Genomic DNA, 23,012 nt, shown 5'->3' with positions numbered 1-23,012 from the left:
CAATCTGTGTAATGGAGGTAAAAGTAAAACCAGTGTTCTCAAAGCAGCCGTATGTGATGCGAAATTAATCAATAGTTGTCATGACATGCGGACCAGCCACTACGAAAGGGGACGGAGAGTACTATCAGTACAGACGCAGTAACAGCAGACTGGGTCGGTCAGAAGAGCTCTGTGGCATGGATTAGTCATGGGGTGTCAGCTGAGTCACAAATACATCACGAAAATTTCGGCCCTTCTAAAGCTGCCCAATTAGACCGTCTGTTATGTGATTGCGAAGTGGAAACGCGAAGGACCACCACTGCTAAGCCAACAGCCAACGCCAGGTAGACTTCAAGTACTGACGGATAGGGACCCTTGAGCTTGCGGAGGGTGGTTGTAAGAAATCGCGGGAAATCAGTGGAAGAAAACGCTCGTGAGATCCAAAATTCCACCATCAGTCCACGTAACACAATGACTCTGCGTACGGAGTTCAAAACAGTGGGGTACAATGGTTGAGAAGCTCTCCATTCGCATTTCAGTGTTGGGCGACGCTTGAGGTGGCTTAAAAAGCGACGCCACATGACTGGGAACGAGTGACTGAGTAACGGAAAGGGTCGGGATTGGCAAATGCAAGGACAATTCTAACTGCACTCACGTATAGTGCCAACAGAGAAGTATGGAGGAGATGGTGGAGATGGTGTTATGGTACTGGGGTGTTTTTCGTGGCTGGGGTGCGGTTCCCTCATTGGACTCATGAAAACACTAAATTCATAAGGATTAAACACTGTGTGTTGGGTACAGTAGGGGTACAGTTCGAAGACGACGTTTGTATTAGCATAATGGCAATGGTTTTTGACAATAACGATCCTGAAATACCCTGAAGCGCCAAATAAACTGGTATAGGCATGCGTGCTCAAATACGGAGATATGTAAACAGGCAGAATACGGCGCTGCGGTCGGCAACGCCTACATAAGACAACAAGTGTCTGGCGCAGTTGTCAGGTCGGTTACTGTTGCTACAATAGAAAGATATCAAGATTTAAGTGAGTTTCAACAGGGTGTTATAATCAGCGCACGAACGATGGGACACAGCATCACCGAGGTAACGATGAAATGGGGATTTTCCCGGACGACCATTTCACGAGTGTACCATGAATATCAGGAATCCGGTAAAATATCAAATATCCGACATCCCAGCGGCCCGAAAAAGATCCTGCAAGAACGGGACCAACGACGATTGAAGAGAATCGTTCAACTTGACAGAAGTGCAATCTTTCTGCAAATTGCTGAAGACTTCAGTGCTGGGCCATCAACTAGTGTCAGCGTACGAACCATTCAAGGAAACATCATCGATATGGGCATTTGGAGCCGAAGGCCCATTTGTGTGCCCTTGATGACTGCACGACACAAAACTTTACGCCTCAGCTGGGCCAGTGAACACCGAAATTGGACTGTCGATGACTGGAAACATGTTGTCTGGTCAGACGGGTCTCTTTTCAAATTGTCTCGAGCTTGTATAGAGCGTATGGACGTATACAGGTAAAGAGACAACCTCATGAATCCATGGACTCTGGATGTTAGCAGGGGACGGTTCAAGCTGGTGGAGGCTATGTAATGGTGTGGGGCGTGTGCAGTTGGAGTGATATCGGACCCCTGATACTTCTATGAGGATACGACTCTGGAAGGGGAACGTACGGATTCCTTGACAGCCCTGCAGGATTCATGGTGTCAGTTTCCTCCAGCACTACTTCAGACCATTAGTCGAGTCCATGCCACGTCATGTTGCGGCGCTTCCACGTACTCACCAGTGCCCTACACGATATTAGGCAAGTGTACTAGTTTCTTTGGCTCTTCATTGTAGATTGACCTGCCTACATGTCTGCCAGACCTGAATGGGATGAGTTAGAACGTCAAATTCCCTGCAGACCTCAGCATCTTACATCACTCCCTTCCCTGGTTTCAACACTTCAGGAAGAAAAGGCCACCATTCCTCCAAACACATCCACACACCTCATTGAAAGTGTCCCCACCATTCAAACAGAATCTGGTTAACATATGCACCACACTGTTCAATTACAGTGTGCTCACATCAGTAATGTGATTCAGTTAACTTGCTCATAGCACACGCAGGTATCACAGCTGCTGGTGAACTGGCATTAGTTATTCTACTTGCGAAACAACCACAGAATGTGGATACATTAACTTCTATGACCCGCAGTTTAACAACATCCTTCTGTACAGTTAGCCACACCATAGTATAAAGACATTTGACTGTATTAGATATGGAATCAATAGAGAAGTTCTTATCATTAAACACTGCCCCCGTCGGTGGCAATGCAAGAAAACAGTGTTTACAACCCTACAGCTACACCTGCAACAACTTGCCTGTAGTATCGTGATAAGAGTATATCCTTGCTGGATATTACTTATAAATTTTTTTTTCCAAGGATCTGTATTTCAGAATTCACGAAGAGCTTGATGGTGAACTAGGCGAATATCAAGGAGGCTTTCGTCCAGGACGAAGTTGTTCTGATCAAATTATTAGTCTCAGATGGATAATGAAACATCAAACAGTCATGAACAAGAAGCTAGAGATCACCTTTGAGATTTTAAAAAAGCCTACGATACTATCCGTCGTGAATCTCTACTGTCAATTCTTAAAGAAACTTACATCAAAAACTTGTCAACCTCGTTGCAGTCACCCTTCGAAATATCAAAGCTAGACCTTTTGAAATTAATACTGGCCTTCGACAAGGCGATGGATTGTCTCCATTATTGTTCAGTTGTGTGCTGGAGAAAGTCATACGTGAGTGGAACAAGATATGCCCACCATCTGTTAAGATTGGAAGAAAGATTCGACTTAACTGCCTTGTATTTGCAGATGATTTGGCGCTGTTAGCAAACAACATTGATCAAGCAAAGGTTCAGATAGAACAACTAGAACGATTAGCGGCAATGGTTGGATTGCAAATTTCGTTTGAGAAAACAGAAATGATGCTCAGCTTCCCAGGTGACACATCCCATATGATACTTCATAATCATCAAAAAATTAAAGTAGTACCGAAGTTTAAATATCTTAGTGAGATTATTACCTGGAATGTTAATGAAAGAACATCAATAGATAGTAGAACATTGGAACTACAGCGAGTGCAGAGAACCACATGGCCAACCTACAAAAAACGATCTTTCTCAGTAAATGCTAAATTTCGACTTTACTCCTCCGTCGTTAAACCAGAAGCAACATATGTAAGTGAAACACTATTCAAACTAAATACTCAAGCAACAACTGACAAATTGCAGAAAGTTGATTGAAGAATAACTAAAAAACATCAAGTTAATGGGCAGTGGAGACTTTTGCCCATTTCAGTAGTGTATAAAGAAAGTGAACCCATTATTGATACAATGCGGAAAAGAAGGATTACATTTTTCGGCCACATGTCTTGCCTACCAAATACTAGAATCCTGAAGCAACTTTATGACTACTTCTGGAACAGTAAAAGCAAAAACATCTGGTCTAAGGAAGTAAAAAGTGACCTGGATGAACTGAACACCACCACACACCAAATTGAACACAGAGAAAAGAAACTGCTTCCGACGAACAAATACACACGGCTGACATTCAAACCATCAGAACGGAAGAAGTCTGTCATATCTGCAGAAGAACGAGCAGCCAGATCACACCGAACGAAGAAATTTTGGGAAACGAAGAAATTGCTGACTGCTAAGACCTAAACTTAATCGTTGTAGATTCTGTCGTATTATAATTGATTTTAGTGCTCCATTGCGGAAGTAAACGATCTAAATAAATAAATAATCGTGAGTGGCATTATCGTCCATGACTTTGTTTAAATCAGTACTAATAGTCCGATATTAAAATTCTCGTGCCAGTCTCTCGCCCAACTCATTTATTTCCGAAACTTTCTCATGCCTAACAACTCCTAAGAGATCAGTAATCGTATCCTTATAATGAGCAACACTACTTTGTAATCAAAACACCTGGCCTCAGGAAGGTAACTCACACTGCAAGAACTTTACAAGTTCCATCTTCAAGAGGGCGAAACACCGATAGTACCATTCACTTCCTTGCGTTGCAATTCAGTCAGCTGTGCTGGCTCACCGATGACCTGGTGCAGTGCTGAGACAGCTCCACCTCTGTGTGGGCTGGAACCTGCACATGCACTCCCACTTTGTAACCGAATTCTTCTTTTTGAAGCCAATCCACACATGACATGTCCCCAAATGAAGTAGCTTACAGGGAATGAAGACACAATCTCTAGTCTACATCTTAAAGCTATAAGACTACGCTCCCATCTGCGCAATGCGCAACCACACTCTGCTACAAAAACATAGCATGAGGTTTAGGTGGAGGGGGGTTCGAGCTGGAGTTAGTGCAGATGTGGGGCTTAATATTTTTGTAACAACTTTACTTACCACACAAAAAACAATTTAACAAGATATAAAACACTCTCATAAATAAAAGATTACTTGAGGCCTAAATAATTTTGAACTGAGCCTGAAAAGAAAATATCTTCTTGAAATAATAACAATACTCTTACGCAGATTTTGGCATTCAGTAATTATGACAACAGTAACTTATTACAACAGAAAAATATATTTTGATCTATAACAGAAGACTGAGTGCAATTCCTACTAGCAACTTCTTGCCTGGCTGCTACTAGCAGCCCTCAATCACGAGACCCCAACAACAGTATTCAACTACCCAACTTATATTTAAGTGATCAGTACATGTACAAAGAATTCATTCATACAAGAGAATATAGTGATTCACAATACAAACAATTTTCATACTGAATCAACATAAAAAACCACAGAGTTCTCTACAGATACCCAGTTGGAACAAGATTTTAAATTATATTTAACTTTTCATAAACACATGCACTGCACATACTGACATGAAAATAAACTCATCTTAATACGGCCCTATGTACAATAGCCACAATAAGACCAAGTCAACGCTCACAACCTCTGGAAGAAGCGAGTTACAGTTGATTGTACTTATCGCATATAACACTGTGACTCGACTTGAACACAAAGCGCCAGAATTTCGACCTTAACTGAAAAGCACAGTGACTGTGACTCTTGCAAACTGCTGAAGTCGTTTCTCACCTTCCTGCAATGCCACAAGTGCGACTAGAGAGAACAGCAACCGCTCCAGCAGGTTGCTGTTCATTTGCCAGTAGAGGCCATATTGACCAAGTCGATCCATTGTCGATATGCACGCCAACTTAGACTTGGCTTCTCAGAGAACTGCTTTTCTTGGCGTCTTTTCAGAACTCCTCGCCAATGACTGTCCATCGCGAAGCAAAGGCTGAATGTACAGCTTCAGGCACCAACAGAGCACAACGTACCCGTCCTAAATGTCGACGTCATGCTACTAGCTCTGACCACAGACTCACAATTTGCTTCTGCAAGATGTTCGTATTATACTTGAGTCCAGCTGTCTGATCGCCACCACCCACACCCCTCACCACCACAACCATGGTGACACCCCCACTGGTCACATGTCTCACAGCAGCCAACTTTGCTGGCCACAGTAGCACATAGCCAAGAACAAGATTGCTGGCACTGGCTACAACTCATGCTGTTCGATATGGCTCATTCCCAAGAAGGGGAAAGATGTTACACACTTTAATGTATTATGCTGTTTGGCGTGGTACCTTGGACTATGCAGTGCAAAACTAGGTGTCTCTTATCGCCTTTAAGTTCAGAATAAATTTTGAAGTATAAATTTACTAATTATAGCTACTTGTTTAGACTTTTCATGCACAATAAATTAAAATAGAAGTTCAAATTTTTTATGTACAGTGCTAGAGGACCATTATTTAGCTATTTGCTGAAAATGTATGTGAGTGATTGTTCGTAACAAACTCCTCTACATAAAGTGCATACTGACTGCGAGTAATTTTTCCTAACTATAGTTGAAAATGGATTGTTTACAGCGGCAGTGCTATCTAAATTATTAGTAATTAATTAAACATCATGAGTTCTAGGACAAATGTCTAATTGTTTATGGTGGGTGGCGAGGCGAGACTGAGGCAGTTGATTGTGGGTATGGGAGGAACCATTTATCGTTCTGAGCGCTATGGGACTTAACTTCTAAGGTCATCAGTCCCCTATAACTTAGAACTAATTAAACCTAACTAACCTAAGGACATCACACACATTCATGCCCGAGGCAGAACTTGAACCTGCAACCGTAGCGCCTAGAACCGCTCTGCCACCCCGGCCGGCGAACCATTTATGTATAGCACTATCTGCATTGTGCAATTTAAAGATAACAGAACGTGATAGGACGTAATCCAAGATAACTGGTGTGGAGTGCTTCTTCCGATTACAAAGAACGTCTTTTGGTATCGTTCCGTTTGTGAATATAAAGGCTTCGTGCTCCCTGCGCTGCTGGGAGATCGACAGCAGTGGCGGAGATGGTAGAGGGTCATGGAGGCCTCAATGGTCTATGGCGGCCATTTGCGAAATTTCACTTAAAATTGGCTGATATTAAACATGCCAGATCTGAATACCAGAACCTGACAGTTGCCTGGAGGTGAAATTGGGGATTGGAGTTAGGTATATGTGAGATCTGCACTGAGAAATTTCAGTAAAATCGGATAAATTGTAAGAAAATTTAACACGACGATGTTCAAACCCAGAGTCTGGCAATGTGCTGGGTGTGGAAACATGGGCAGAGATGTGTGGGTTGGAGACAGGGATGGTGTGGGTTGTGTGGTTGAACTGGGGTCTAGGACAGTTACCTGAAAATGAACATAGGTCACGTTATTAGCTAGGACAATGGGCTCCATGTGAGAGAAGATCCGCGTTATTACAGGGTGAGCTGCTTTGTGCCCGAGAAGGTATTTTCCCCTACTTTGGCCTACCTGAAGAAAATAGTGGGACTATTTTCCTCGCGCAAGTGTGGCCAATATCAAGGGTAGAGGCGGTGTTACAATCACGTGATTTCATGTGGGATGATCAATTTTTTTCCCTCAGCGTGATTATTTTTCTCGAAAACATCTTATGAAAATCACATCTGAGGTGTCCATCACTAACGTAACTTCGTTACAACCGTCACATACTACACCGTCCCACTGTTGCATACGCATCCCATATTATCATTCGGTAAACAAAGAACGCTACTTTGCATTCCGAATAGGAATTTACGATGTTTGGGTGCTGAAAAATTTCGTCATTGCCCCTGTTGGGCACTAGATCCTGAAAACGCGCGTTCTTCACGGATGAACCGGATGTGGGGATGATGGATATTGGCAGACGCGTCAATAATTGGGTGACGGGGCAGCGGGGGCCGAGGATGGACCGCCCGGCTCGGCGGGCGGGGCGGCGGAAGCGGCGGGCGCCGTGACAGTGACGGTGCTCGGCCGGCCCCGCGGTCGATAGTAGGCACCAACGGCTGCTGTTACCAGGCCGCCGGGGTCCTCTGTTACCTAACCGCTCGCTCACAGGGCGGTCCAGTATTCACGTAGTACGCTGGGAAATTTACCTTGCACGTCTCCGGCAACCGGCAGATAGCAAAGAGCCGAGTATTTGCTTTATCTGACTTCCAGAGCCATAGGAATGTGGACGAGAATTTTTCTTTAAATGTAACTACATAACGGATAATGCTATTAGACGACACGAGGGTAATCAGTTGCATCAAGGCCGCCAGGAGCTGGACTTCCTGTACTAGAAACACTGAGGTGACAAAAGACATGAGATATCTCTTAATATTGCGTCGGACCTCCTTCTGGCCGGCGTAGTGCAGCAACTCTACGTGGTATGCACTTAACGAGTCATTGGCAGTACTCTGCAGAAGCCGGCCGGAGTGGGCGTGCGGTTCTAGGCGCTACAGTCTGGAGCCGAGCGACTGCTACGGTCGCAGGTTCGAATCCTGCCTCGGGCATGGATGTGTGTGATGTCCTTAGGTTAGTTAGGTTTAATTAGTTCTAGTTTCTAGGCGACTGATGACCTCAGAAGTTAAGTCGCATAGTGCTCAGAGCCATTTGAACCAACTCTGCAGAAATACTGAGCCATGTTGCCTCTATAGCTGTCTGTAATTACGAAAGTGTCGCCGGTGCAGGATTTTGTGCCCGAACTGACCTCTCTATTATGTCCCATAAATGTTCGATGGGATATCTGCCGATCTGAGTGGGCAGATGATTCGCTCGAATAGTCCAAATGTTTTTCAAAGCAGTGGCGAACAATTGTGGCACGAGGGAATACTGCACTGTCATCTATAGAAATTCCATCGTTGTTTGCGACCTCAAGTCCCTGAATGGCAGTCAATGATCAGTTCAGTTGGACCAGTTCATTCCACATAAACAAAGGTCACACTATAGAATGCAGCCACCACCACCTTGCCCAATGTCTTCTTGTTGACAACTTGTGTCCATGGCTTCGCGGAGTCTGCGCCTCACTCCAACCGTACCATCAGCTTTTGCCAATTGAAATCGTGACTCATGTGACCAGGCCACGGTTTTCTAGTCATCTGCGGTCCAACCGATTTGGTCACGAGCCCAAGAGGGGTGCTGCAGGCGACGTCGTGTTGTTAGCAAAGGCATTCGCGTCCATCGTCTGCTGTCATAGCCCATTAACGCCAAATTTCGCCACACAGTCCTGATGGATACGTTCGTCGTACGTCCCACATTGGTCTCTATAGCTGTTTTACGCTGCGTTGCTAGTCTGTTAACACTGACAGCTCTACCCAAATGCCGCTGCTCTTGGTCGTTAAGTGAAGGCGTTTGGCCATTGCGTTTTCCGTGGTGAGAGGTAATGTCTGAAATCTGATATTCAGTGCACACTCTTGACACTGTGGCCCTCGGAATACTGAATTCCCTAATGATTTTCGAGGAAGATTGGAAATTTGCGATAAGGTCTTATGGGACCAAACTGTTGAGGTCATCGGCCCCTAAGCCTACACACTACTTAATCTAGCTTAAACTAACTTACGCTATGAACAACACACACACACCCATGCCCGAAGGAGGACTCGAACCTCCGACGGAGGAAGCCGCACGGACCGTGACAAGGCGCCTCAGACTTCTCGGCTACCCTTTGCGGCAATGATTTTTGAAATGAATGTTCACGTGTCTATCTCCATCAACCATTCCGCGTTCAAAGTCTGTTAATTCTCGTCGTGCAGCCATAATTACGTCACAAAATTTTTCGCAGGACTCACCTGAGAACTAAAGAGAGCTCCAACAATGCACTGCCGTTTTATATCTTCTTATGCGATACTACCGCCGTCTGTATATGTGCATATCGCTGATGACTTTTGTCACTTCAGTGTACTACCACAGTACTATCATTGTCCTCAAACTCTCTAGTTCCTGCTAAACTTTGGCTGTCTTTGGAAGTGATATACGAAGAAATTTAAAACTGTGATAGATATTTCGTCTTACAGTGAACCACCCACATCCAAATGACACAGATACAATGTGAGCTCGACCCCCTTCCCTCAAAACAAAGAAAAGTTTGTAGAAACATTTAATGTTTTAAATTGTTATCAATTTCCGAATATCAGAGGTAAATTTGGGAGAACAAAGTAGTGTAAAAACTAATAGTCTTCCAAACTGCAAGGAGCTGGGGCTGATGGTCAGTTATACACTGTCTCACAGAAAAGGTGAAGCATCAGAAAACTATGGCCTGAAGATGGCCCACTGAAGCGCTGAAACTGGTAGCTACACAATAAATAAGATCATAAGAACTGCTGTCGGTGTCTCATTTTCTTACAATAGCGAACGGCTGTGGTCCCCAAGATCTCTAGTCAAAAGGATAGACATACGAAAACTTGGTGTAAAGGATTAGTTGTAATGCTCTGCGACAGGTGGTATGGTCTCCGAAATGCAATACTGTTGTTCGTCTTCAGTGCTATTACCATACCAGATAGGGTATATAAGGGGCTTAACGGCGTTAAATATTGAATGATGATTATGAAGGGCACGGAGATGCCCGCATCTCGTGGTCGTGCGGTAGCGTTCTCGCTTCCCACGCCCGGGTTCCCGGGTTCGATTCCCGGCGGGGTCAGGGATTTTCTCTGCCTCGTGATGGCTGGGTGTTGTGTGCTGTCCTTAGGTTAGTTAGGTTTAGGTAGTTCTAAGTTCTAGGGGACTGATGACCATAGATGTTAAGTCCCATAGTGCTCAGAGCCATTTGAACCATTTGGCACGGAGATGCCGTGCACTCGTGTCAGACACATGGAGATGTCACATACTCGTGTGAGACAGCGTTACCAGCACCTTACAGAGTTTGAAAGGTGCCTTATGGTAGGTTTCCACTTTCTCGCCTGCTCGAATTGCACAGTATGTAGGTCTGTGTGGCATTCGAATGTGACTGTGGCTCAGTGTTGGAGAGAACAGGAATTTGTCGGCAGGCATACGTGTTATCAAGGTTCCAGTCGAATTCATCTGCCCATCCCAAGTGACGATAGCCGTATTCTACACCAAGCACAACCTAACCCCTTTACATAGGTTCCTGCCATCCAAGAATGGGTAATGGATTCCCTGCAACCCCCTGTGTCGTCCCACAAAGCTTGTCAGAGACTTCAGCAGCAGGATTAGGGAATTAACGTCCCAGGCATAGGACGCTCGTAACACCAAAACACACATGGCTGCATTTGGATAAATGGCTTCGCTTTGTTTTCACTGAAGAATCGCAGTGCCACACTGGTCTGGATGACCGTCGGGAGCGAGTATGACGGCCTTTTCTTCCAATGTTTTGGAGAGGCACAGCGGTGTTACTCCTGGCGTCATAACGTAGAGGCATAGCTTCAGGTCTCATTTCATAGTGATTGAGAGAACTGAAGACAGAACGGTACTTCACGGACATCCTGTGTCCCCACTTGTTGCCCCCCACGCGACAGTATCTTCGCGCTATTTTCGAACAGGACATTGCTCGCCCACACATGGCACATGCCTCTATCAAATGTCTGCGTGATTTTGAGGTACTTCCACGGCCAGCGAGACCCTAAAATATGTTCGCGACTGAACACATGTCGGACCTCAACTCCGTCCCTTTGCCAGTATCCAGGATATCAAGTACCAGATACAACAGCGGTAGGCCAATTGCTTCAGGAGAGGATACTTCGGCTATATGACACCCTTACGAACCGAATAAGTGCATGCGTCCAGACCAGAGGTGATGCAAAGTCCTACTGATAAGTGGACTCATACTACAAATTCTTTGTAAATTAGGCCTGATTATGTATTCACTGAAATAACATCACAAACCCTCTCAAACCATGAAGTTTTATTTTGTTTTCTCCTTCCCTTCTAGGTGCTCCACTCTTTTTTTTTTTTTTTTTTTTTTTTTGTCAGGAAGCGTATTTGGAAAGGGGACAAGCTCAGCCCCCCCCCGCCCCAGAAGCTAATCTTAGATAAACGCCTGAAACACTGTACATTCAATGATTATATTGGGACATATCTATACCTATATTCAGAGCCTTTCAAGCGGTTATAAAATGGCACTCCCGTTGTACCACGTGCTAGAGTTCCATACTGCGTACGGTGCGCGAGAAAATGACTATATAAATATCTTTGTGCGAACTGTAATCAGTCATTGCGGGAGCGATGCTTAGGGTGTGGAGTATATTCCTACATTCCTCGTTTAAACTGGTTCTGCAATTGTAGTAAGCACACTTTCGCGGGGTGATAGCTATATTCAAACGTTTGCCAGCTCGTGTTTCTTGGAATTTCCGTAATGCTCTCCCGCAGGACAGACAAACCTACGGCCATTCGTGGTGGCCTCCTTTGTGCATGTTAAATATCCCCTGAGAGTCCTATTTAATATGAGTGTATGATGGGTCTTAAGAGCGAGTTGTAAGTAATCTCCTTTGTAGGTTGATTATATTTTCCCAGTGTCACACCAGTCGACCAGAGTCTGTAACTTTTTTTACCTCAGTGGCGTTTACTTCTTGGTTTTGAACGTGTCCCTGGAGAAGGCTGCTTCTAATTCCATTGCGAGAGTACCCCAACAAGTTGTATTTGTTGCAAAACCATTGCGGCAGTTATTACTTTGCAGTGGAAATTAATTATGCGCTCCTGTCAGCCATATTACACATTAGTGGGGTACAAAGTGAATGAATTTGTTTTAGTGCGATTATGTATTGGTAGTGCTCGCGGGGGTTTGGCCGCCTTGGGTGTATAACCACGTCTCCTCTGCACATCACTATATATTAGGCCGTTTTGGTGCTTAATTCTTTGAGCTGGCACTCGGTTTATGTCATAAATCCATTTCCATTTTAAGGGGTAATGTAATGGATTTTGGTCCAAAAAACCGATTTTTCAAAAATATTATTTTCTTGATCTACACAGTTTATGTTGTAAGTGAATTCTCTCGTGGTAGCATCTTTAGAAATGCCTTTAAATAGTTAAACTGATTAACTCTGCACTGGCGGCCACTCCCACCTTTTCCGACAATGGGAAACTGCTTGCTTCAGCGGAATTTTTGTCAGTGTAAAGACTATTTTCTTTCGATATCTTTGGCTGACATCTATATCTCTGGTGACATTTATATCTTTACCTGAAAACTTCCTGGCATGTAGTTTATTCACGTTTTGACAATGCTAACGCATAATAGTAGGTAGAAGGTTGAATTCGCAAACATTTATGTGGAAGTCAAGATTTATGCATGATGGGTGGTGGAAAAGCTGTGTTTAGAAAACGGAGGTTTCATGGAAATCGGTTTACCAAAAAAAAAGGAGGAAGCACCCCGAAATGAAGAACATAAGCTCTCAGCTTCAGCATGGAAACTTGGGACAGGAGAATCGTGCAGGTGCGTGAATGATGTTGATATGGATTCCACTGGATTTAGACTTATTGATTTAGAGTTTCTCTGCCAAGCTATAAAGTTTTCATGTTCATGTGTTAGCTGTAAAAATACGGAATGCATGATTGTTGTTGAAGAAAGAAGAGTGGGAATAGCTTGTGATTTTAAATTAATTTGTAATTCATGTGGCTATAAATTTTCACTTTCCTCCTCCAAAAAAACTAACACTGGTACCTATGAACGCAATTTTAGGTTAGCATGTGCACTGAGATGCCTTGGAGAGGGCAGAGAAGGAGGTAACCTATTTTGTGGTTTTCTGAACATGCTTCCACCTTGTGCAGTGTTTGAGAAAATAAAGAAAGAAATGCCTGATGCTGTATGCGATACTGCCAAAGTTTCTATGAGAAAAGCAGTGGGGTAATTGTGAAATAAACCAAAAATAGACAGATCATGGGGTAGATATTCATGCCAGTGAATCGCCTACAATTGTTTCTGACCTGTGTGTGTCTGTAGATGGGACGTGCATGAAGAGGAGCCACACATCTCTGTATGGAGTTGCATCTGTTACTGAAGCTGACACAGGTAAAGTTTTAGATGTAGAAATTATGTCTGAAAGTGTGCAACTAGGAAAATGTCCAACAATGGAGACAGTGAAAATCTGTGGCAAGAAAAGCATGCAGCAGCATGCTCTAAAAATTATAGTGGCTCAAGTGGGGGCATGGAGGCTGCTGCAGTTGTGAGGATGTTCTCCAGATCTGAGAACCAGTACGTTGGTTCAAATGGCTCTGAGCACTATGGCACTTAACTTCTGAGGTCATCAGTCCCCTAGAACTTAGAACTACTTAAACCTAACTAACCTAAGGACATCACACATATCCATGTCCGAGGCAGGATTTGAACCTGCGACCATAGCGGTCGCGTGGTTCCTTACTGTAGCGCCTAGAACCGCTCAGCCACGCCGGCCGGCCCAGTACGTTGTTAGATATACTAAATACCTTGGTGATGGGGACTCCTCGTCGTTCAAAGCTGTAACAGATAAAAATCCGTACAATACAACAATAGAAAAGTTGATATGTGTTGGCCACATCCAAAAGAGACTTGGTGGTAGGCTTCGTCACTTGCTGAAAGAGAAGAAAGGTGAAGTACTTGCGGATGGAATACCACCAGGAGGAAAAGATATGCTTACTCTGAAAGAAACTGATTCTCTTCAGTTATTTTATGGGAGAGCTATCAGGAAGAACACACATAACTTAGAGACAGTGAGGCGTGCTGTGTGGGCAATTTTTTTTCGAGAAACTATCCACTGACCAAACACCAGTGCACAATCTGTGTCCAAAAGACGATTGGTGTAAGTTCAACAACAGAAATGAGACATTCACATAAACACTCATTACCAGAACCTGTTATGAATGCAATTAAGCCCACACTCAGGTTTCTTGCAAACTCTGATTTTTTGAGGAAGTGTCTTCACGGAAAGCCACAAAATGCAAATAAAAGCCTCAGTAATTTAATTTGGATTAGATGCTCAAAAAGGGCATTCTGTGGACTTTAAATACTCCAGATACGTGACTGTGATGCTGTTTTATGTTACAATAACGGAAACAATGACAGATTGAAGTGCTGAAGAGAGTTGGTATAGATCCTGGTGTGTTTACAAAAAAGCATTTTACACCATCGACGAGAGAATGGTCAAGAAAGCTAACAGATCAGTGTCTCACCACAAATACAGGCCAGGCCGATTCGATGAGGAGAGAAGGGAAACCTGGAGGATGAGGAGAATCAGTATGGAGGATTTCAAAATTGAGGTAAGCTTATTACATGTAGAAGCATGAGAAGAATATCTTTGAACCTCATTTTATCTGTTTTACATTTTTTACGTTATCAGAAGCCTTTTCTCAAAAAGTATGTGCGCTAATGCTATGAAATTTTCAGGAACTGTTCGCAACGTGTTGCTGTTTCCCTGGAACTAAAAAGTAAGAGATCTTGCAATTACATTCTGAATTTTAGATGACTGTATGCAGAAAAAAGTTAATTTTGGATGTGCAAAATTAAAAACTCTGTTATTGATACGATTTGTACCATAAATTAACAACTGAGTTTCAGTGGTCTTATAACCTTCTCAGGATACGAAAACAAAATTTTCAGATTAATTGCACGATTAGAATTTGAGTTATGACTTTATAAAAAAGACAATTAAAAAATTAAAAACTCAAATTTCTGGCAAAATATTAATCCTACATATTTTATTATATTTTTCCGTTAAAACACAGCTCATTTGCTTTACACGTGCAAAGTTTTAGATTTGTGCATTAATTTATATGGCTGTAATGATTTCTTAAATAAATGTTTACATTTTCCGCTACATCCCCCTTAAATGGTAAAAGGAAAAGGGGCAGGACTGGTACCTTGTCTTAGAGTATGTCTTCAGTTATAATGCTTTTTTGTGTATATTACCGTTGTTTTTCTGTTTTAGAGCAGTAACACCTAGTTGTACAGGGTGATTCAAAAAGAATACCACAACTTTAGGAATTTAAAACTCTGCAACGACAAAAGGCAGAGCCAAGCACTATCTGTCGGCGAATTAAGGGAGCTATAAAATTTCATTTAGTTGTACATTTGTTCGCTTGAGGCGCTGTTGACTAGGCGCCAGCGTCAGTTGATGCTAAGATGGCGACCGCTCAACAGAAATCTTTTTGTGTTATTGAGTACGGCAGAAGTGAATCGACGACAGTTGTTCAGGATATGGTGTTTCAGCCACCTCTCCCAGCCACCATTGATGATTTGAAACGAGAAATAACAGCAGCTATCCAAACTGTTACGCCTGATATGCTACAGAGAGTGTGGAACGAGTTGGAGTATCGGGTTGATATTGCTCGTGTGTCTGGAGGGGGCCATATTGAACATCTCTGAACTTGTTTTTGAGTGAAAAAAAACCTTTTTAAATACTCTTTGTAATGATGTATAACAGAAGGTTATATTATGTTTCTTTCATTAAATACACATTTTTAAAGTTGTGGTATTCTTTTTGAATCACCCTGCATTTTACCCTCATCTAAACTGAGCATAATGTCGCACTCACTAAGTTCAAGACGGCTAATTCGGTTGATAAAATCTGCTGAATTTATAATATGATGCTCACAGTGTCCCACATGTGGAGCGAGGAGATTTGCCAAGTACTTGGCACAGCTTGTATGTAGGTGAACCAGTGGTGGATACGATGAGGTGGAATGGCGTCCCGTCCTTGTGGATATTCGGTCTAGGTGCCTGTGAGAGAAGATTCTTGACCACAGTGTCTTCCAGCGAAGAGCGCTTGAGAAGTTCGGGTGTCTTTTTTATTATTCTCGGTGTTGGAAGGCCTACAATGCTCTCATCATCACTGCGTAGTGGTCGCAGGCCATTGCGTTCAGCCCTGGTCATGTTGGGTGCTGATAACTTTGCTTTCATGAGAATACGACTCTTTTCACGCAGTATTTCATCCGCTGTTTCATTTGGGAGCTTGCGGACTACCTGTTCGACTTATTATATCACAGACAGGAATATCCTAGGACGAAGGTGCGACACCGACATTGCACCCTTGTCTGTATCCCTCGCCGTCAAGTTGATGAGGATGCCTTCTGAGGACTTGTCTGCCGCACCATCTTGTTGTTGCGAAAGGCGACTGAACTTCTCTTTCTGCCTCTCTGAACTTCGTTTCTGTGATGATGTTTGTTGCGAAATCGTAACTGCATCGACTCATTGCAAGTCCAAGGCTGTGAGTGTCCTTGAAAGTTGCAGATCAAAGCCATAAGAGCACATCCACTTGAATCCAGCTGTTGCCTGGTGTTGCGTATCCTTTTTCGTAGTAGTGCGTAGCGCAACAGCATTAACAGTAACATCCAGTTTCCCATGGAGATATAAAAAGACGATGAACTGTTCTTTATCGACGTTCTCGTCCGCCACAAACGAAATGGGTGCCTCGGCCACAGCGTCTATAGAAAACCAATCCACACCGATCCTTACTTGCACGCCATCAACCATCATCGACCGTCACAGAAGTGCACTGTTTTACAAACATTGGTGCATCGCGCAATTATGATATCAGACGCTGATAACGTGCCCGAAGAGCTGATGCACTACGAAAAGTCTTCATGAACGACGGCTGTAGCGTCCATCTAATAAATGAAGTGATTTCAAGCAAGACTCACAAAATGACCACCGTCGAGGAGTAGGAAAAGAAACTTGCTTTCTTATCGTTCTGTGGCTCCGTGTCGAGCAAGATAAATCGCCTGCTGAAATGAAACAAGATCAAATAGATCTTCAGGCCTCCGACGAAAATCCCTCAATAACTGAGACCAGTTAAAGGCGCAGCAGGTCTCAAAATACCTGGGGCTACAAGACACCTTGCGAGTGTGGCCAGTCTTATGTCGGACAAACAGTAGACACTGTGAAACAACGCAGGAAGGAGCATGAGAGGTTTTATCGCCTACGCTACCCCAAGAAATCTGCTTTAGCTGAGCATGCTTTTGAAAATGGGCACCGGATAAAATTTGACAAAACCTCCGTCGTGGGTCGCACAAAAGGGCTTCTGGGATTCTGTAATTAAAGAAGAAACTGATTTAAAAATCACCAGTAACACCCTAAATGGAGACTGTGACCTGCAGCTCAGCACAGCGTAGGATTCAGCGATCGCGCGGTAGAAGCGGCCGCATCGAACACCGAGTCAACCTATGCCACGTATATGCCGATGCCGCAGATACGAAGCCAACGTGATAGACAAGTCATGGGGCGCCGTCACATCACGTGGCACTGCAGGTCTTACGAGCGCCAGCAGCCGTTCCCGGAGGGGAGCGAGTAGCTGTTTCAGAAGAGTTTATAATTCTTGACTATATGTTTAAATGCATGCAAGTTCTCGATAGCTCAGGAAAACGTGAAGACGTTTAGTGGGTACCTTTTCAATTAAATATTGATTTCTCGTGGGCCCTGCACGTAACCGAATGTTCGCGAAGTGCGGCGGATTAGCCGACTAGTGTGACATCATAAGTTCGATGCCAGGCCCGTTTATCTCGTTGGCCCCACGCAGGCATGGGTGACGTCACAGCCAGCAGCTACTGTATATAAGGGGCGTACCAGCAGGCCACTGACAGTCATACCACTTGACAATGGGCAAGTAGTACTTGGCCGAAAGCTTGTGTATTTCAATTACTTGATGCCGTTGGAAACCCGAGAACTTTTTATAGTGTTACCACTGCGAGACCCTGCAGTCTTACAAAACAGACTACTTCCCAAAGTTATTTTAGAAATGGCAGTGATGCAAAATAGTTTAAATTACAACCCAGGATATAAAAATGGAGAATACAGAGGCTTCATCCTGAAAAATGATCAGAGACTGGACTAGCCGACTATTGTGCCGTCACAAGTTCGTTGTACCGCCTTCTTCTTCAGCACTATTTAATTTCAGCAGCCTCAAACGAGCCCTGATTTTCTTAGGAGCTTTAAGGTCTTGGTTTAAGAAGCTGTCAGGAGTCAAACTCCTAATGACTTTACACGCCTGATAAATTGGGGCAATATTTTGCCAAGGATCCCTTGTGCTCCTTTTCTTTGGCCCCGGAAATTCTTTATATAGACAATAGCCCCACCATCACTGAGACCATGCGTCTCCCTCAACTACACCTACGGGTCTCTGTCTGGTGTACAAGAGAAATTTTTTTTCGCAGCCTTCCGTTTAGCCCTGATATCCCCAGGGTCAATATGCTCCGGTAAAAGATCACTCAACGACTGCAAATTAATGCGGAATTAAGAGAGAATGCAGAAATTGATTTGGCAGGCATCATCTGATTGCCTCCATGACACGCAGTATTAAAGGCAAGACTAAGCCAACCGACGGATCAATCCCAACGTTTATTGCGAACGAGAATGATAAATTTTTAAGCCAGATTTCAGATTCCTGCTAATACCCTCCACAAAAAAGGCTATGGGTAAACGATATTTTTAATTCAAGTGACAGAAATACAGGAGCATTATCACTAACTAAAAATTTAGCAGTTCCATAGTTAGCAAGTATAACACTTTTGTGCTAGATACTAACGGCTCTCATCATTTCTTTACTAGGCACCAACCAGGCAAACCTTCTAAGGCACAGACACCACTGAAATTTCACCATTTTTGGTGCTCAGAGGGTCCCCGCACAATGAATAAAAAGCTTATCCTTAGCCTGATATTCTCTAGTCGACTGCAAAACCCCATTTAGTGTTAATTTTAGGCTTAGTGATCTTGCGATCTTGACATCGAACCACTAATCTCTTAATATCCGAGTCCGTGCTTTTCCAAGTCAGATTTCCTCAGTTTCTTCCATCCGGGTTTTATACAGCCTCAGGTGCCCACCACACAATGGACGATGAACATAACTGAAAACAGCAGGGGCTTAGCATTCAGGAAGAGTTTGATATCGTAAAGAACATGGTGACATACCACACCCTTCTCTAAGGTGGAGCCTATCTTGCTGTTGTCTCTCCGTAAGATCAACAAAAAGTAGAGGAATCTCAGAGAGCACCACTGCGTTTATCACGAAATCCGGCGTCTCTGCTTCATCGGCAGATTCTGGGATGTGACCTGGTTTTGAGCCCCCTTAGTATGTACTGTTTCATGTTGGAATGCTGATACTCGAGTCGCCCACCGCTCTATCCTTTCGGTATTACGCCACCTGGCAAGAACCCAACTTAGCGTCCGGTTATCTGACTCGAATCTGAATTTCGTATGCTCCAGGTAGATCTTAACTTTTCTAGGACGAAAATGATGGCTAAAGCTTCCAACTCATAAACAGAGAACTTATTAACGCATTAGGCAAGCTCTCAAAACGTACGTCAAAGCCTTCCATCATATTCTTCTAACAAAACGGCGGAAAAACCGAAACTAGGCGCGTGTGTCCGCACAATAAGTGAATTAAAATTTGGAATACCCAGTGCTGGAGCAATGTTCACCGCTTGTTTCAGGGCGTCAAACGCTACCTTCAGCATCTTCCCATTGGAATTTCTTATTTTTGCGACGGAGTTGACTGAGTGGGGCAGCAAGTTGTGCAAAACTGGGGATAAATTTTTAAACAATGTTCACCATGGCTATGAATCAGGCAACACCCTTCTTGCCCCTGGGCGACTGGAACCTATAAATAGCCTGGGTACTGGCATGATCGATATTAATATCACTGGCTGACACTATATGTCCCAGAAAGGAGATTTCACTATGGGTTACATTAACTTTTGGCACCTTAACGGTCAGACCCGCCTCCTTCAGACGCCCAAACACTTGCCTAAGGTGGTCTAAATGATGAGCAAAGGATGTACTTAAAGATGGACCCACCGTCTAAGTTGTTGTAGACTCACCTGAATTTTAGGTCCCCCAACACAGAATGTAACAGGCGTGAAAACATCGCTGCTTCTCTTGAGAGGGGAAAAGGAACTCTGTTATATTGAAAGAGGTTGGACTCAGTGCGGAACACTGTTAACAATCTAGAATCCTCAGTGGGTGGTATCTGGCAATAGACCCCGCACGGTAAAAAAAAGTGCCCTTGCAAACCACGTGAAGCAGTTATGTAGATCAGGAAGCGGAACAGATTCCATCTTTTGATTAAAGACAGGGTAACTGACAGCAGGACTAAACTCTGCATTATTAGGCTTTGGTACATAAAAGAAAAGAAAAGAAAAGAAAAGGAGAAGCAGAGGGTCTAATGACGCCATTCTCTAACAGTTGATTTATAGTTTTTCATAATTCTTGCATCTTTGGTGGGGAAAAGCAGTATGGAGTCGGACGAACCGGAATCTGGCCAGTTAGTTGGATCTCATATTGAATCCTCTTGGTAAGACATACTGTGTCTGTTAAGACCGTAGGTAACTCAACTAGTAACTGTAATAAATTCCTCTGGTTTGGCTAAGTGGCCTACAATGAATTTAGCACAACCATCGAGGGGACTAAACACACAGCCTCTGCCGTCAAAGCTACAGAATATATATTTCCTTTGGGCCTGGAGCTTAAGCGTAAAGCCCCAATTCTTAATTTGAAACGGGTCTGTCCATAGCACTTAATGGATCTCCGGAGACCGAATGGGGAAGGCTCTCCAGCTTTTAATAATTTAATTTGGATAGTATCAATGGTAACCACCATTAACCCTAAATTGGAAAATATCTGCGGCTTATCATTAAGCAAAACCCTTGACCAGTCTCCGGTCACATGCCTTCCAAAATATCCCTTCCAAAACATTAAAAACCGCCCCGTCTTCAGAAATTTCCAAGCAGAACTGCTGTACGCGTACTCTCAGTACAATCCCCTAAAGATTCATTCACCACTTTTACACTGAAAAAATGCTGGGCGGTGAGTTCCATTCATCTACGGGACTGCACATTTTCTAAAACAACCTTCTTCGAGAGCTCATCTAGCGAGCTCTGCAGAACTGCAGCCAACAGCCCACTTAAACAGGTCATCGGTAATGTATAAGTAACTTGGAACACAATGATATGCAGAATTTGCAACACAAGTCAGCCTGTCATTGCAATCTAAAAGTTAACTACAGTAATTCCAAAATTTGGTGAGTACTCCCAAGGGATAATTTCTGAGCGCTCTGAATAAGCACCATCATTGGGCTTGGTAATTTACTAAATGTTTTTGTACAGCTATTTTCTTACTTGGCTCCTCGTTTATTTTCAAATTATGCTCATGGTCAGTGTTAACTACACCATTCTCTGCCTGCCAGTTCAGAAACAAAATTAGCAGCTGCAGTAACAAAACTTTCTCTTGCATTATCTGAACGTCCAGCAAAAACTTGGGATCCACATTAATCAAATGCGAATCCTATTAGCAGAATGATACATCAGCGCGTGTAAGCAAACAAGTGGGATGGAGAAGTATCGACTAACACGGTAACACACTCTTGGACATCGGCAAGCAACTTGTGGCAAGCGGAGCGCTGTTGGGCAGTTATTTCTACTGGACGCCGAAATGGTTCAAATGGCTCTGAGCACTATGGGACTCAGCATCTGAGGTCATCAGTCCCCTAGAACTTAGAACTACTTAAACCTAACTAAGGACATCACACACGTCCAAGCCCGAGGCAGGATTCGAACCTGCGACCGTAGTGGTCACGCGGTTCCAAACTGAAGCGCCTAGAACCGCACGGCCACACCGGCCGGCTGGACGCAGAGCCTGCAATATTATTTTATGATTTTAGTTAAGTGATTTATGGTTTTCTTGCATTTTTATTTTCTTTTTTATCAGTCCATCTAATTTTTTTTCTGCAGTACCAGATCTCAAATGCTTCAGTTCTTTTCCGTTCGGGTTTTCCCACTGTCCATGATTCACTACCATACAAATTCTCTAAATATATATTCTCAGAAATTTCTTCCTTAGATGAAGCCCTAGGCTTGATACCAGAGTTAAGACAAACTTTTACTCCTTGATTTATCATTTTGTGATCGATTGATTTTTGAGAGGCTCCCAGAGTGGTGGACATTTTTTTAAAGCAGTCAGATACTGAATGTATGGCCCCAGTTATGATTTTTATACCGTAGCTTAAATTTTCCAGGACATTTCTTTTTCTAGGGCCGTAATTGCGGTGGTTTACAGGAGACAAACCGTAAGAATAATTTATTCCTGAACCTGGAGCTCAGGACAGAGTAACATTTAATTAAATTCGAGTCTCATTTTCAAGAAAGGGATCAGCCACATCGCTACAAGTCACTTTGTCTGGCAGAGGAATAAGATGCTCGGCAATAAATAAGGACGACGCTTTCTTATGCAGAGACAGACCTGGTGGAACGAGACCTGGACCCCTTAAACCTTGGCAGCAGAGCAAGCAATGAATATCCTCACTTCGTGGCTGAAATGTATCTAGGAGAAGGCGAATTCACCTATTTCTGAGGTCTGGACACCACAATATCCCGCATGCAACAGGCTGTAACTTCGCACAGTCTCCTATCACCCCCCAATGTCGTGTATACAGTATACATATTTTTACGTTACTGTTATCTCATCGTGTTAGAGTGAATACATTCTTTTGTTGTTTGTACAGAAGCGTAGTTTCCTAGAAAACTCAAGAAAATCTATTCCACGTTTCATAACGTCTGCGGTAGTCTACTGCCAGATTATATACCTTCGCTCTCACAAGCTGGAGGCAGTTTAGCTTGAAGCTGACAGTACAGCACGCACTATGTCATTATACAGGGTGAGCCAGGAGGAAAGGCACATGTTTTGAGGGGTGATCGTATTAGTGATTCTGTAGGAAAACTTCATATTGA

The sequence above is a fragment of the Schistocerca americana genome, chromosome 5 (assembly GCF_021461395.2).
Source record: "Schistocerca americana isolate TAMUIC-IGC-003095 chromosome 5, iqSchAmer2.1, whole genome shotgun sequence".
NCBI lineage: Eukaryota > Metazoa > Arthropoda > Insecta > Orthoptera > Acrididae > Schistocerca > Schistocerca americana.
This window is presented reverse-complemented; position numbering follows the sequence as displayed.